At 41.4% G+C, this 12,392-nt stretch overlaps 1 protein-coding gene across 1 annotated transcript in view; it reads right to left on the bottom strand.

Annotated features, from left to right (window-relative positions):
• Window positions 1-4,656, bottom strand: part of KLC1 (kinesin light chain 1) — a 48,235-nt gene extending 43,579 nt beyond the window's left edge. The window contains exon 1 of the mRNA XM_061464119.1: window positions 4,484-4,656. The gene's annotated coding sequence lies outside the window, so the exon portion shown is untranslated. The remainder of the gene's footprint in view (window positions 1-4,483) is intronic.
• Window positions 4,657-12,392: the final 7,736 nt, after the last annotated feature.

Below are 12,392 nucleotides of genomic sequence, written 5' to 3'. Positions count from 1 at the left end.
AGTTATCTGATAATTAAAAAAAAACCCTAAGTATTGTCCTTTAAAAGGCCTGATTTTTAGATACGACTTTTAAAGCAGTACCAAGAAGTTCAGCTTTATGTCAGATATTTCCTGACCTTCTTCTGAACATTACTTTAGTGCAACACTGCCTTTTTTAATAGTTTGCTGCAGTACATCATATAGTAAGCAGAGTATAATTAGCCACTATGCCAATCCTACTGACACATAAGGAAGTCAGTACTACCACTATACTGCTTCCATCCTTTGCTTTCTTCACTTCAAAATTTAATAAAATCAACCATAGTTCTGACACAATCCAAGAAACACAATCTTATTATGATGAATGGGATTTATGGCAGATATTTACAAAAGGACCAAAATAGGAAACTGCTCTCTTTTAAGCCTACCTGCAAAAGGTATTTTACTGCTTTTACCTGTTAGCAAGACTTGATATTGAAAAACTATATGAATAATCTATACATTTAAGCAGACAATGGAGGGAAAGCATTATTTGGAATATAAGATGACATGATTCCCTGCTTCCTAATTTTGAGCAAAGATGACCAATAGTAATTATTTCACAAAATAAATTCAATTTAATTCTAAGTATATGTCAAAACACAGCTTCCAGAATTAAAATTGTTTCTGATTGAAACAAGAATTAAATAGCGGAATCCACAAGAGATAAGCTGGATTCAAAGAAACAAGCAGTGATTAAATCAACACACAGATACTATTACTTGCATCTGCTTCCTTAGCAGACTGAATCTGAAGAAACTGTCAGCTATCAGATACTAATTTTCTTTATATATTATGAGAAATTAGCAGTTCTAGTGTTAACTGTGCTTTAGTGTTCATCCTCTGAGAACAACTCCTTTGTTCACATTTCCAAATATATCATGGGTAAGGGAAACATACGTCCTCAGTCCGCATGCTTGCCTAATCACTGTGGCCAGACATTATTGAAATTTATTGTCTAGCAAAAAAACCCACCAGCAAGTATAGTGTCATCATATGCCTGATGCTTGCAAAGCACCTCACACAAAACCCTACAGAAATAATTCCTCCATCACTGAAAGTCATAATTTCGGCTCTGACCCTCTAACAAAGTGCCCAACTTAAACACCATAACATGAAGGCAACAAAAGCATCTCAGCAAACCTAAGACAGCATAAGTGCACCTTTTTCTGGTCAGGCATTTATTAAGTAATTCTTCAAGGGAACCACACTTACTTCTACAGCCTGCTTTCATAAAAAAAACGTTTCACTAAAGCATTTACTGGGAAAGCCTTAATACCTCAAAACCACCCAAAAACAACTGTGACTCAGGATACAACTACTATGATCAGCTCTATTTTGAAGTCAAAAAGGTTTCTTTTCAGAATGAACAATTTGACTGGTATTTGGTTACCATGAAGTATCAGACATCATGTGTGTCATGCTTTTGTTTTAAGGAAAATGAGAGTTGACATTGAAAAGAAACGTTTTCCTAAACTTTGGTCAAGGTAAGCATGATGTTCTTACAAAACAACTGAAAAATACTTTGGAAACACAGAGTATTATGCAGACTGAATTAAGAGCAAAGTCTGTGGCTAGCAACTTCATTGCAATGATTATGGAATTGGTTCATGTTTACAATACTTGTGTCATACTGAAGAACACCCTGGAGGCAGGCAGACTACAAGACATGTTCATTTAAACAGACCCAGCATGCTTGTGCCCATCACTATATGCTGCGATGTCCTTCAACATTAAATACAGAAGTATAATTTGCATATTTATTAATTTACTCAAGTTTCCTTATTTTCCACTCCTCTTACAAAAACATTACAACAAATATTTGTACACTGAAATTTTAAAATAATTGTGAGTATGCATCTGAACAGATGCTATTAATCCCAGAATAAATCCAACTGCACGTCTGCCAGAGAAGCCAAACAGAGGAAGAGATGAAAGAGTAACTGCACAAGCCTAGCTCTCAAGAGAAACAAAATCTGCATTAAATGGACTCAGAACTGAATATGAGGCTACAGTATTTCCCCAAACTCCTAACTAATATGTGGTCATGCATGTATACACAGAGACACCTATATAGGTAAACAGAGTATGCTGTAATACACAGTAGCACACAAGTGAAGGTTTTCTGACATGGCAAGTTCTTCAAAAACAGAGGAAGCATCAATCGCTCTTACAAGCTTAAGCGTCTGTACAGTATTATTGCATGTCCACAGTATTGTATGTCCACTCAAAAACATTCAGAAGATGGTATTCTAGACTCCTGCAAATTTAATCAATGATTTTGCAAGCAATTCCTCATTTGTCAAAACCAGATCTTTTTAAAAACCAGTTTCCATTAATAACGCACTGTTAGCACACTATGGCAATTTGACAAACATAGATGAGGCTGTTTCATGGAATGTTCCGAGAGTAACTTTATTCTCTTGATTACATATGACAGCATATTTTCTTTGATTAGGAAGTGAAGGGAATCTAAGCTCAAATTGCTGTTAGAATTTCTGATTAGTGGAATTGTCCAGTTCTGTCGTGGTCTGTTCAGTTCCATCGTGGTCTTTCAGAAACATAAAGGTTGCCAAACTTCAACTGCAACATGATGCAGAAGTGATTCTGCATTGTTGTGCGAGTTCCAGGAAGTAACAATTTAAATTGTATGCATTTACCCACACGGTTCTGCATTACATAAAACGCATATCTAAATGGAACTGCCAGAATTCTCGGTACCTTTTGTAATTTCACAGAAAGGTACTCTTAAACCATGTGTTAACAAAAATAATTGTGTGACTTCAAAATACAAGGCCTTCTGCTCAGAATCACCTGGATCAGCTTTCTTTCTGCTGCCAGTAAATGCTGAATGTGTTACTTTCAATCGTATCTATAATCCCAGGGTTATAATATCCTCCATCGTGTTTCACTGAAGCTTTGGAATTCATAATCAATTAAAATGAAGCTATTTCCCAACAAAGTCTGAAAACTGTGCATTAAGAAAGACGGGGTTTAATTTTCTTGGGGTTTGTTTAGTTGTTTGTCCTGTTGGTTTGCTGCGATTTTTTTTTTTTTTATTAAAATGCTAAACTGCCTAAATCTCAAAGGTTCCTTTTTAGCTTCCAATGCATACCCTTTGGGCATAAGTTTCCTATTTAACTGATGCGCAAATACAAAAGTGGAAGTGAAAGAGGCAATTACTTCTCAGAGTAATTGTTACCAAACCTCCTGCCAATTGCAAGAACGCTAAGATTACGCTTTCATTTTATGTATTTTTATGTACAACTGTGAGGGCATTTTATATCATGAATGACATTTCCTCACCATTTTGCTATAGCAAACTACAAAAACAAACTCTTTTTTTTTCTAGCTGCTTTTATGTGCCAATTCTGTATTCTGATTCAATGAGCAATACCAGAGTACTGCTACTACATTTAAATCATATACACTAATGGAAATCATTAACAGGAGGAAATAAAAACAGAGTAAGAGCACCATCATTGATTTAGTAGCCTTTAAAAAGCCAGACTATGGCATTACACTAGGTGATGCCACTTTGGTTATTAAAATACGCTTTGATATACTCAGAACACAGAATTCAATAAGGAGTCAAGAAGTTCCTTCTTGCGATTATGGACAAGTGCTATGCAGATCTACAACTTGGCATCTTCTTACCCAAAAATATAAGAAACATGAAGATAGACTGATTAAGATTTTAAAGTGTCTAATTAATCACTGCCTTAGAGATACAGTTACCAGTTAAGTCAGTTCCGTTTTTTTTGCTAGAATAACCTGTTCCTAATCAATGCTTATTTTATAAATGTAGAAATCTTGCCAAGACCCAAGGCTACAAATCGCCTCCGACTACAGCATAGCAGGTGACCTACAACATATAAATCCGGTCCCGAGTTGCAAAACCCAAGAAAGAGCTGTCCTCGCCTCCTCTTTCACCGTTTCTGACTTCGCAACAGAACAAATCACCTAAGCTAAACCGGCGCAATAAAGACCGAGCTCCGCACGCCCCATCCTAAGGGGCTGGCCGGGGAAGGGGGGGGGCGGAGGGGGCGAGGCCGGCGCCCCCCTTCTTTGCCCCGGGTCCCTCCCAGGGCGGCGCCCGGCCCCAGCCGCAGCACCGCCGGGAGCCAGGAGAGGAGCTGGGGACAAAGCCGGGGCGATCCCCATCCCCGCGGGAAGGTTCCTCCTTTCCGCAGCCGAGCAGCGGCTGCAACTGACAGAGCTTCGCACAGAGCACCGAAGAACAGCCTCGCCCCCACCGCCCAAGCACCCTCCCGTGTCCGCGCACAGAAAGAGCTGGCTGTCAGCAGCGCTGCGGGGACCCACCGGCCCGCGCAGCCTTTTGTTGTGTGCGTAACAGCAGATAAAAAGGCAAAAAGATTTAACATCCTCCCCCCCACGTCTCCCCCGCAGCCCCCGCCAAACGCCGCCAGTGCCTCCCCGGGCGAGGACAGCTCCCCTCACTCACCGCTCGGTGCTGCAAGCTCGGGCGATGTGCGCAGCGCTCGCAGAGGCGGCGGGGGCCGCGCAGCCCGGGCGGCGGGGGGGGAAGGGGGTGCACGCCGACAACGACGACGGGAGGAGGATGTCAGCGATGGGCGGGCAGAAGAGAGGAAGGAAAAGGGTTTTTTTTTTGGGGGGGGGGGGGGGGGGAAGGACCGAGGAGATGGAAGGAAGGAAGCGGGTCAGCGCCGCGGCGCCCTCAGTGCCTGCCCCGGGGTGCTGACAGGTGTGTCCTGGCCCAGCGCGGCGGCCTCGGTGGTCGGCGCGCAGCGCGGTCCGAGGAGCGGGCGCTGACGGCTGCAGACACCCGCCACCGCCCCTGCACCCGCCCACCGCGCCGCCCCGCCCAACATGGCGGCTCCCCTCTTCTCCCACAACCCCCCGCGTGCCGTTTTCTCCCACCGCCCCTCCGATCGATGACGTCACCCTGCCGGGCGGGAGCGGGCAGCGCGGGTAGGGGGCGGTGCGGCGCCCCATCCGGGGCGGCTGTCCCTTCCTCTCCCTCGCTCGCTGTCTCCCCTCAGCGCGGGGTTGTCCCCGGGAAGGGGGATGCTGGAGGGGGCCTTCATGGGTTCAGGTGCGAGGCCGCACGGGTGGCGGACGTGCTCAACCGTGCTGAGGCCTTGTCTGCCTGACGGGGGTGTGAGTGGCGAGCGAACGCGGCGTTGCCTCAGCGCACCCTCTGCTGCCACCGAGGTGTCTTGCTCCGGCGCGGGGAGCCGTCGCAGGTGCTTTTCGTGTCGTGTGATCTCAGTGTCGCGGAAAGCAGTTGAGCGGTTTGCGTCTGTAAAGCGAAGTGACAGCAAGCGGGACTTGTAAAGCTGACGTGCCTGTCTCGGTGGGACACCGCTGGGACGATGGACATGAAATGCACTCCACTGCGTGCAGCCAGCTCAGACAGGGAAACAGGCTGAAGTGCTGATTCTGTAGTGAAAGCCCCTGAGGGCTAATTATGTGCTGCTAATGTATTTTAAAGCCATTGTGTTTGTTCCACACTGAATCAACTGGAAGATCCCTAGTCTTCCACAGGTGTACACGTAAGAAGACACTTGTCACAAGAGCTATTTCTTTACAGCCTCCAATTTCATTCCCACGGTCCCTAGAGAAAAAGGAACAACCACAGTATTTTCGTCACGTTGCTTTATGTTCTGCCAGATGGAAGTTAAGTGCAGGAATTAAAGATGGAAGGGGTTGATGTCTGTGACGAAAAAAACCAGTATAGCAAAGCATAAAATGTGCATTGGAAATCATTATGGAATAGTGACAGCATAACTATGAAAGAGTTATTAATAACAGTCATAAGTTAATAGAGACATGGAGGTATTATGGTAAATCAGAACGTCCAGCCTCACCTAAATGGCAATATCTAAAATACGCAAGGAAAGCAGAGCTTATATCTGTTTGTCCTCACATACAACACTGAGCAAGTCTACAAAATGCAGATGGGAGAACAAGAGTCAGGGAAGAAAGCAAGACTCCTAAGGAGAAGCAGGAAGTTGGAGGAGGAATCAAAGCTGATGCTGTTGTCAAAGAGGCAGAAGAACAGGAAGATTCACAGAAGCCCACAAGAAACAAAGTCAGGGGAACATGAATTGTCTGCAGACTGCAAATACAGAGTCACTGTTGGATTTGAAGAGCTGAGGGAAATGAAATACACTTGCTGAGTACCACTCACTGATCTCTCACACAGGTCAAGCTGCCCAACAAAAAATAATTGTCATACTATCATTTCAGAGCTACAGCTTCTTGTGTTCTTCATCTCCATTTACAACATTTCTCTGGAAATTTTGTCTTAATAGTTTAAGATAATATTTTAGTGTTGATAGTCAATACAGTCTATGTATAATAATGTGAAACACATTTTTGCACAGTAATATGAAAGGGAGAAAAAAGGTTGAAGCACATTCCTTTATACAAGCTACATTTTAAAAGTTAGTCATGCCAGTTGGTCCACAGGTTCAGAGTATTTTCATGAATTTGCAAGACATTTAATTAAAAATAGAACATGCCCCAATTACATAATTACACAAGAGAACTGATTCAGAGGAACCACTCCTGTTTTTTGAATAAACAATATTGATTGCATTCTTTCTATCACACACTTGCCTTAAAAGATTTCCTGCAATTAGCTGTTTACCCGAGGGATCAGAGCATCGCTGAACAAAGCAGCTGCTCCAGCTCTGACCCTGGTGCATAATATGCTGGCTAATCGAGTATATACATGCTGTCCACTTCCCACTGTGGGACATACCCTGTGAGCTCTTTCCCCCAGGAAGGTTGATTAGCTCATGGAACTAAAGTGCAGTATCACTCCCCTGTGTTTATGGCCCACAGCAGATCAGGCACAGAAGAGGCTTGGTGAGCCTGCTTCTTCATCAAGCTTCTGCCTGACCTGAAATATCAGAACTTCCTTTCCACTTGGATCTTGTTTTTCCTGTCTCATCTACGTAAGAATTATCCAAGTTCATCCAGCAGTAAAAACTACTTACTGTCCACATTTCCATCTTCTTTTAGGGAACTAGTTATGCTACATGCCCTGCTTTTAGGATTGAATGATCTAGACATGTTGACTGTGGAATATTCTTTGTCTGCCACCAACAAGGTCACCATGGCTTTCTGGAGACATCAGAGTGGGTATTAAAACCCCCAAAAACATTATTTACAATGATGGATTATTTATTTTCAATATACCCATCTCCCTTCTCTCCCAGAAGAGGGAAGGAGGTTTGTAATTCACGATGGGTAAGAAAAAAGGGAACAGTTCAACTTATGCAGCACAAAGCTCTTGGGTTTTTGTGGTGCAACAGTGTGAGATACACATGCAACAAATTGAGATGCGGTTTAACTGACATCCACAAATAGAGCAAACCTCTGTAAGGAAATTCAGGCTCACTTCATTTAAGAAGTGTGGGTAGTTTTAATTAAAAAATTATCCTCCTGTCTTAGAGAATCTTTTCTCCAAAAGAGACAAGAGTTTTTTAAATCTAGTGCGACAGTCTGTAAAATCTATGACTTCATTTTATAAGTATGGGCTACAATAAAGCACTACATTGGAGTAATTTCAACTGCTGCTAAAGTGCTGTCTAAAAGCATCCTGGCAATAATAACTATTGAAAGGCCAGATTCAGCAACCTTGCTGGCTTTTCATCACAATCACTTGACAGTTGCATATGCTTTTAGTTTGTATTTTCTACAAGAATGTCCTTTATGGAAATGAGAAAACATAAAAATCAATGCTCAAGATTTAAAAAGTGTCAGGTACATGGTTTCAGGCACAATTTTAGCCCAATTGTGCATATGTTCAATTACTGCATGCAGAGTGACCTTGGTGTCGGGGAATTCAGGCACTTCAGAGTAAAAGGACGGTATTTTCTCTTGCCTTGACTCACTTTCATAGTCAAGATGCCTGAACCCACCACTGAGCATGGCATGGAAGTTCTAAGTAAAAAAAAAACAACCCTGATTGTGATTCTGCTTCCTAAGTCAATAAGCTTTATTCACATGCAAGTGAATTCTCCTTTTTCAGAGTCACAAGGATTTCTAGAAAGCTGTAACAAATGAAAGCCAGCATGCTTTTCCCTGCTGTTTTCTATCCACAGAGAAATAACAAGGAAATAAAGCATGCAGTGTTAATTCAACTCTTAACAGGCCATTTCATCAGTTAATTTTTGTTACTCCCTTTAAACAAGCGGGATGCTCAGCGCTGGACAGCAGCATTTTGCCAAGTGGAATTCTTTTAATCTCCCAACTATTACAGAGCTGTGCTACTATTAAAGCCCAAAAGATACTGACTGAAAGGTTAGCTTTAAAACAGTTCTGTTATAAAAAAACAGACTTACAAACCTCAGGTGATACAGTTAAAGTAACCGCTTGAAAGCTACAAACTATTAGAGAATTTCATGTCAATATTAATGTGAACATACCAAAAAATAGTTGACAGTTTCAGCTACATGGCTACTTGTATATCCCAATTTTCACTATTATCTTCAAAGTAGGTAAATGGCCAATGAGCTAATAATTGCACTCTTTGACAAACTCCTCGCAATATGTATTTACAGACACTGTTGGTATTTTCCAAGATCCTACTTTTAAGTATCAAAATTCCCAACAGCTGGAGGGCTTACAGAAGAGAGCTTATGATGATTATTAGGGTTGTATATTTACTCCCTGCATTCAAGAAGTTCCCCCTTCTATGAGGGATTGTTTATAGTAATACATCCTTACTATGCTCAACCAGCCATTTCTGTTCCTTCTTTACAGCTGCCATACTTACAATTTCAGTAAAAGAGTGACTTCTTCCTGACTTGCTTTCAAGCTCTGTAGTCAGCTGGGAGTTGACTATACAAGCACCTTTATAGTTTGGAATGACCCTTCTCCATATTCAGTTTTCATGATTTACAGTGTTTAGACATGAAGAAAGATAGTGCGTTGTTTATGCTCCTCTATACTCACTTTTTAGTGAGGTTATTCTCTCATGGGGTTTTAGTTGCTCATTCAAGGTTATGAGAATTATTAATAATTGCATATGAAGTTACTTTTTCTTTCTGTACTCACCTACTTTAGTCACTGAACCATTGCAGAAGTGTATTCTTCAGAGGAAATAGAAAACTCTGTTGCTGGAATATCACAGTCGTGGCCACAACTAGAGTAGGAACATTCAGTGTGTGATACAGTACTTCTATTTACCATCCCATGTCTTTACTTCCCGAGTATGAATGTGCTTCCTTTCTTTACCTTTCTATTGGCCTGGTATTGACAAGAAAAAAAGTTTCTCCCACAAACACATTCTTCCAAACCAAAATCTTTGACAGTCTATGTTCAAACTCTAGAACACTTGGCTAAAGGCAGAAAACAGAAGGATCACCTCTACTGATTTCTAAGTGCCTGCTTTATTACTTACATTATCCCCTTCTCATTCTTTGACTACCAGCTGTTTGTTACTATATGGTTTGTCAGCATTCCTTTATGGAGATTTGCTAGGTCATCAGGCTTTGCTGCTAGATTACTTGCAATTAGATAGGGTGAGACTCTTACCTTGGTAATCTTGGTAGGCATTATAGTGTTTTTTCCATGGCAAAGGAGACTTATAGCTACCATTTTCTCAGTAAATTCTCCAGAGTTTCATTATCAAAAGTGCTTTTTCCCTAAAAAAAACCAAAAACCTGTGAGGGCTATGATTTTAATTTCAGTCACACATCAGTGTAAATCTAGGATAATTTTATTAACCACTATGAGATTTTTCTTTTTTTGAGAAGGGAATCTTTGAAAGCATAAGAAAGGCATTTGGTTTTCCAACAAACATTAGGCAAAGGCACAGACTGAGACATGAACTTGTTGTGGCACCCGGGAAACTGGTGCTTTCCTCATGAACATACAGATATATGCTCTTTATTGCCACTAAGATTCCTACATATATTTATAAAATATTGTGATTTTTCAGATGCTGCCTTTTATTAAAGTCCATGCATATGCTAATCAGAAGAAATGTTTATGTCAGTATGTGCCTCTACTTTCCAAGTGGAAATTTGCACCTACTGATGAAAGAGAAGTAAGTCTCAGAAGTCTAACAGGTATTACAGACAACTACCTCATCTGGTCTTTTCCTAAATGTAATTATCAAACTCTATTGAAAACCAAGCCAGCATCCTGCCCTTCCTGCCCAAGAACCTCACTCCTCCACTGTTGAGTCTCAAGGGTAATATATACATACAGATGCTGTGCAAATTGTATCCTTCCTTTCTAGCTGTTTTTCCTTGCAAGTCATTGGCCCCATTTCTCTATATGTTTGCATTTCTAATGAAATCCTCAAATGTAATGCTTCTCTTTCATATGTTTGATTAAATTATTGTAGAGAAAGAAGGTTCTTCCCTGGGTAACCCTCTTAGCTGATCCTTTCTCCACTCACCTGTCTACGAGATTCTGCACTCCTCTCTCCCCTCCTGACCACCAATTTGCTTGGTTAAACAAACTGAACTCTTAATCTCTTTAAGAGAGATTGCATATCTCCCTGATTATTCAACTTGCCCTTCTCTGCTCTCATTGCATTCATCTTTCTTGAAGCTAATGTGCAGCAATTGTTTGTGCCATGGTCACTATTGAAAATTATTGTTCCTAAGTCTGATTGTAACTTTCTTTCACTTGTATTCCTTTTCTGCACATGCCACAGTAATTGCCAAACCCTTACCCCCCTTTCAGTTCTTCTGTTAAATGCTTTTCTCTCCTTCTCAATTAACGCTCCATATGGAATTACAGCAAATTCACTTGGCATCCAAGGTTGATTGGAATTTCTCATTTTTTTTATGGGAGGCCATTTTACATCTGCTTTTCATTGTTGGAAAATAAAAGGTCTTTCTTTACCTTGGTTAAGAGGGTATTCAAACCAAGGCAGTACTCAGCTGCACTGGGATGAGGAATTGATGGTAATACGGTTTGCCCCAAGGGAAAGGGAAATGGAAATTTTTCTGCTGTATGACAATTGTTTCTGTAGTTTCTGTGCCAATGAGCAATTATGTCTTTACAGAAAATGGCTTCTGTGGGTATGCCTGTGGCTAGATGGATGGTATAGAGTATGTGGGGCTGAAAAGGGCAGAGTCACTCTAGAAATCAATAGGAAGCAGAACTGCCTGTGCTAAATATTCCATTCCTCATCCTGTTTTCTGGGAAATAGAGCAGATGCAGGATAAGAAAAGATGATCTTACTCAGAGGGGCTTGAATATGAATTCTCTCTCCTTGCTGCCTCCCTCTTCCCACAGCAAGTAGGTACTGTGAAGTTTATGCCTTAGTTTCAAATGTTGTAATTCCCATCTCTTCTGTTGTATTTCTATCTTTATTTTTTTATCTTCTTTAATGAAACATTTTCTTGCCAGTTCATAGAGAAATCCCATTTAAAGTAAGAAGTGCACAGACATTCCATGGACACACTCTTCAATTCTGTATCCTCATAACAACAGTGAAGAAAGCAAGATGTGTACATTGCTGCCTTCAAGTCTTAGACTTAAAACATTAGTGCCATCATTGCATAATTGACTCCTACAGGATGGGTAGTGTCTTGTATCTCGACAGACTTGTCTGTCAGTTACCTGAGAGCAGATATTCTTGAAGACCTCAGTCTGCGGACGTCCTTCAAAAGGTCCAGAACAGGGTCTGGTATCTCAGATGAGAAGGGTTTGGAAGAATGGTTTTAAATCATCTTTGTGCCTTCCCAGGCCCATAATATTCCCTGCTCCCTGTGTGATTTAGACAACCACAAGGACCTGGCTTCCATGGGAGAGTTCTGCCCAGGACCTCCACAGGATCCATCTGTAACCCAATCCATAACCCATTCGTATACCCCCTATATTAGGGTATGTGAAAGGAGGTCTTAGAAACTAGCCTTGTAGGTGGTGATTTCTGAAGAAAGGAATTCCTCATACATCTGTGTATAGGTGTTTTAGAGACCAGGATATAAAAACAAACAACAACAAAACCAACCCCAAAATGCCTAAAACAACCCCCAAAACCAGGGAGTGGATGCTATTAATTTGTCAGGTTTGGCAGATACTGCTGTATCACATCATGTTCTGAAGGCTTTTCTTGTGCCAAAAAGGCTAGACTCAACTTAGGTGAATTGTAATTTATGTGGGAACTGGCTAAGAAGGCAGCTATCTCATCAGTATGTATATCATCACAGATATTCTGAGACTACAGGATTTTTTGCTTCAGAGGACAGGCATTTAAAGCAGGACTCCTTGACCTTTGACTTTGGTGGCGAGCAGGGCATAGTAAAATTCACAGAAATCAGAACTTGTAGTAATTTCTTTCAAAGAAAAAATCCATACCTCCGTAGTTCTCAGCACACCAGTGTCACCTAAAACACCTGGATTGTCTGAGGTGT

Source organism: Pezoporus flaviventris, unplaced genomic scaffold, assembly GCF_033815535.1.
Source record: "Pezoporus flaviventris isolate CSIRO_AGI_PZ_B2104156 unplaced genomic scaffold, CSIRO_AGI_Pfla_v1 ptg000036l, whole genome shotgun sequence".
NCBI classification, from domain to species: Eukaryota; Metazoa; Chordata; class Aves; order Psittaciformes; family Psittacidae; genus Pezoporus; species Pezoporus flaviventris.
This window is presented reverse-complemented; position numbering and strand designations above follow the sequence as displayed.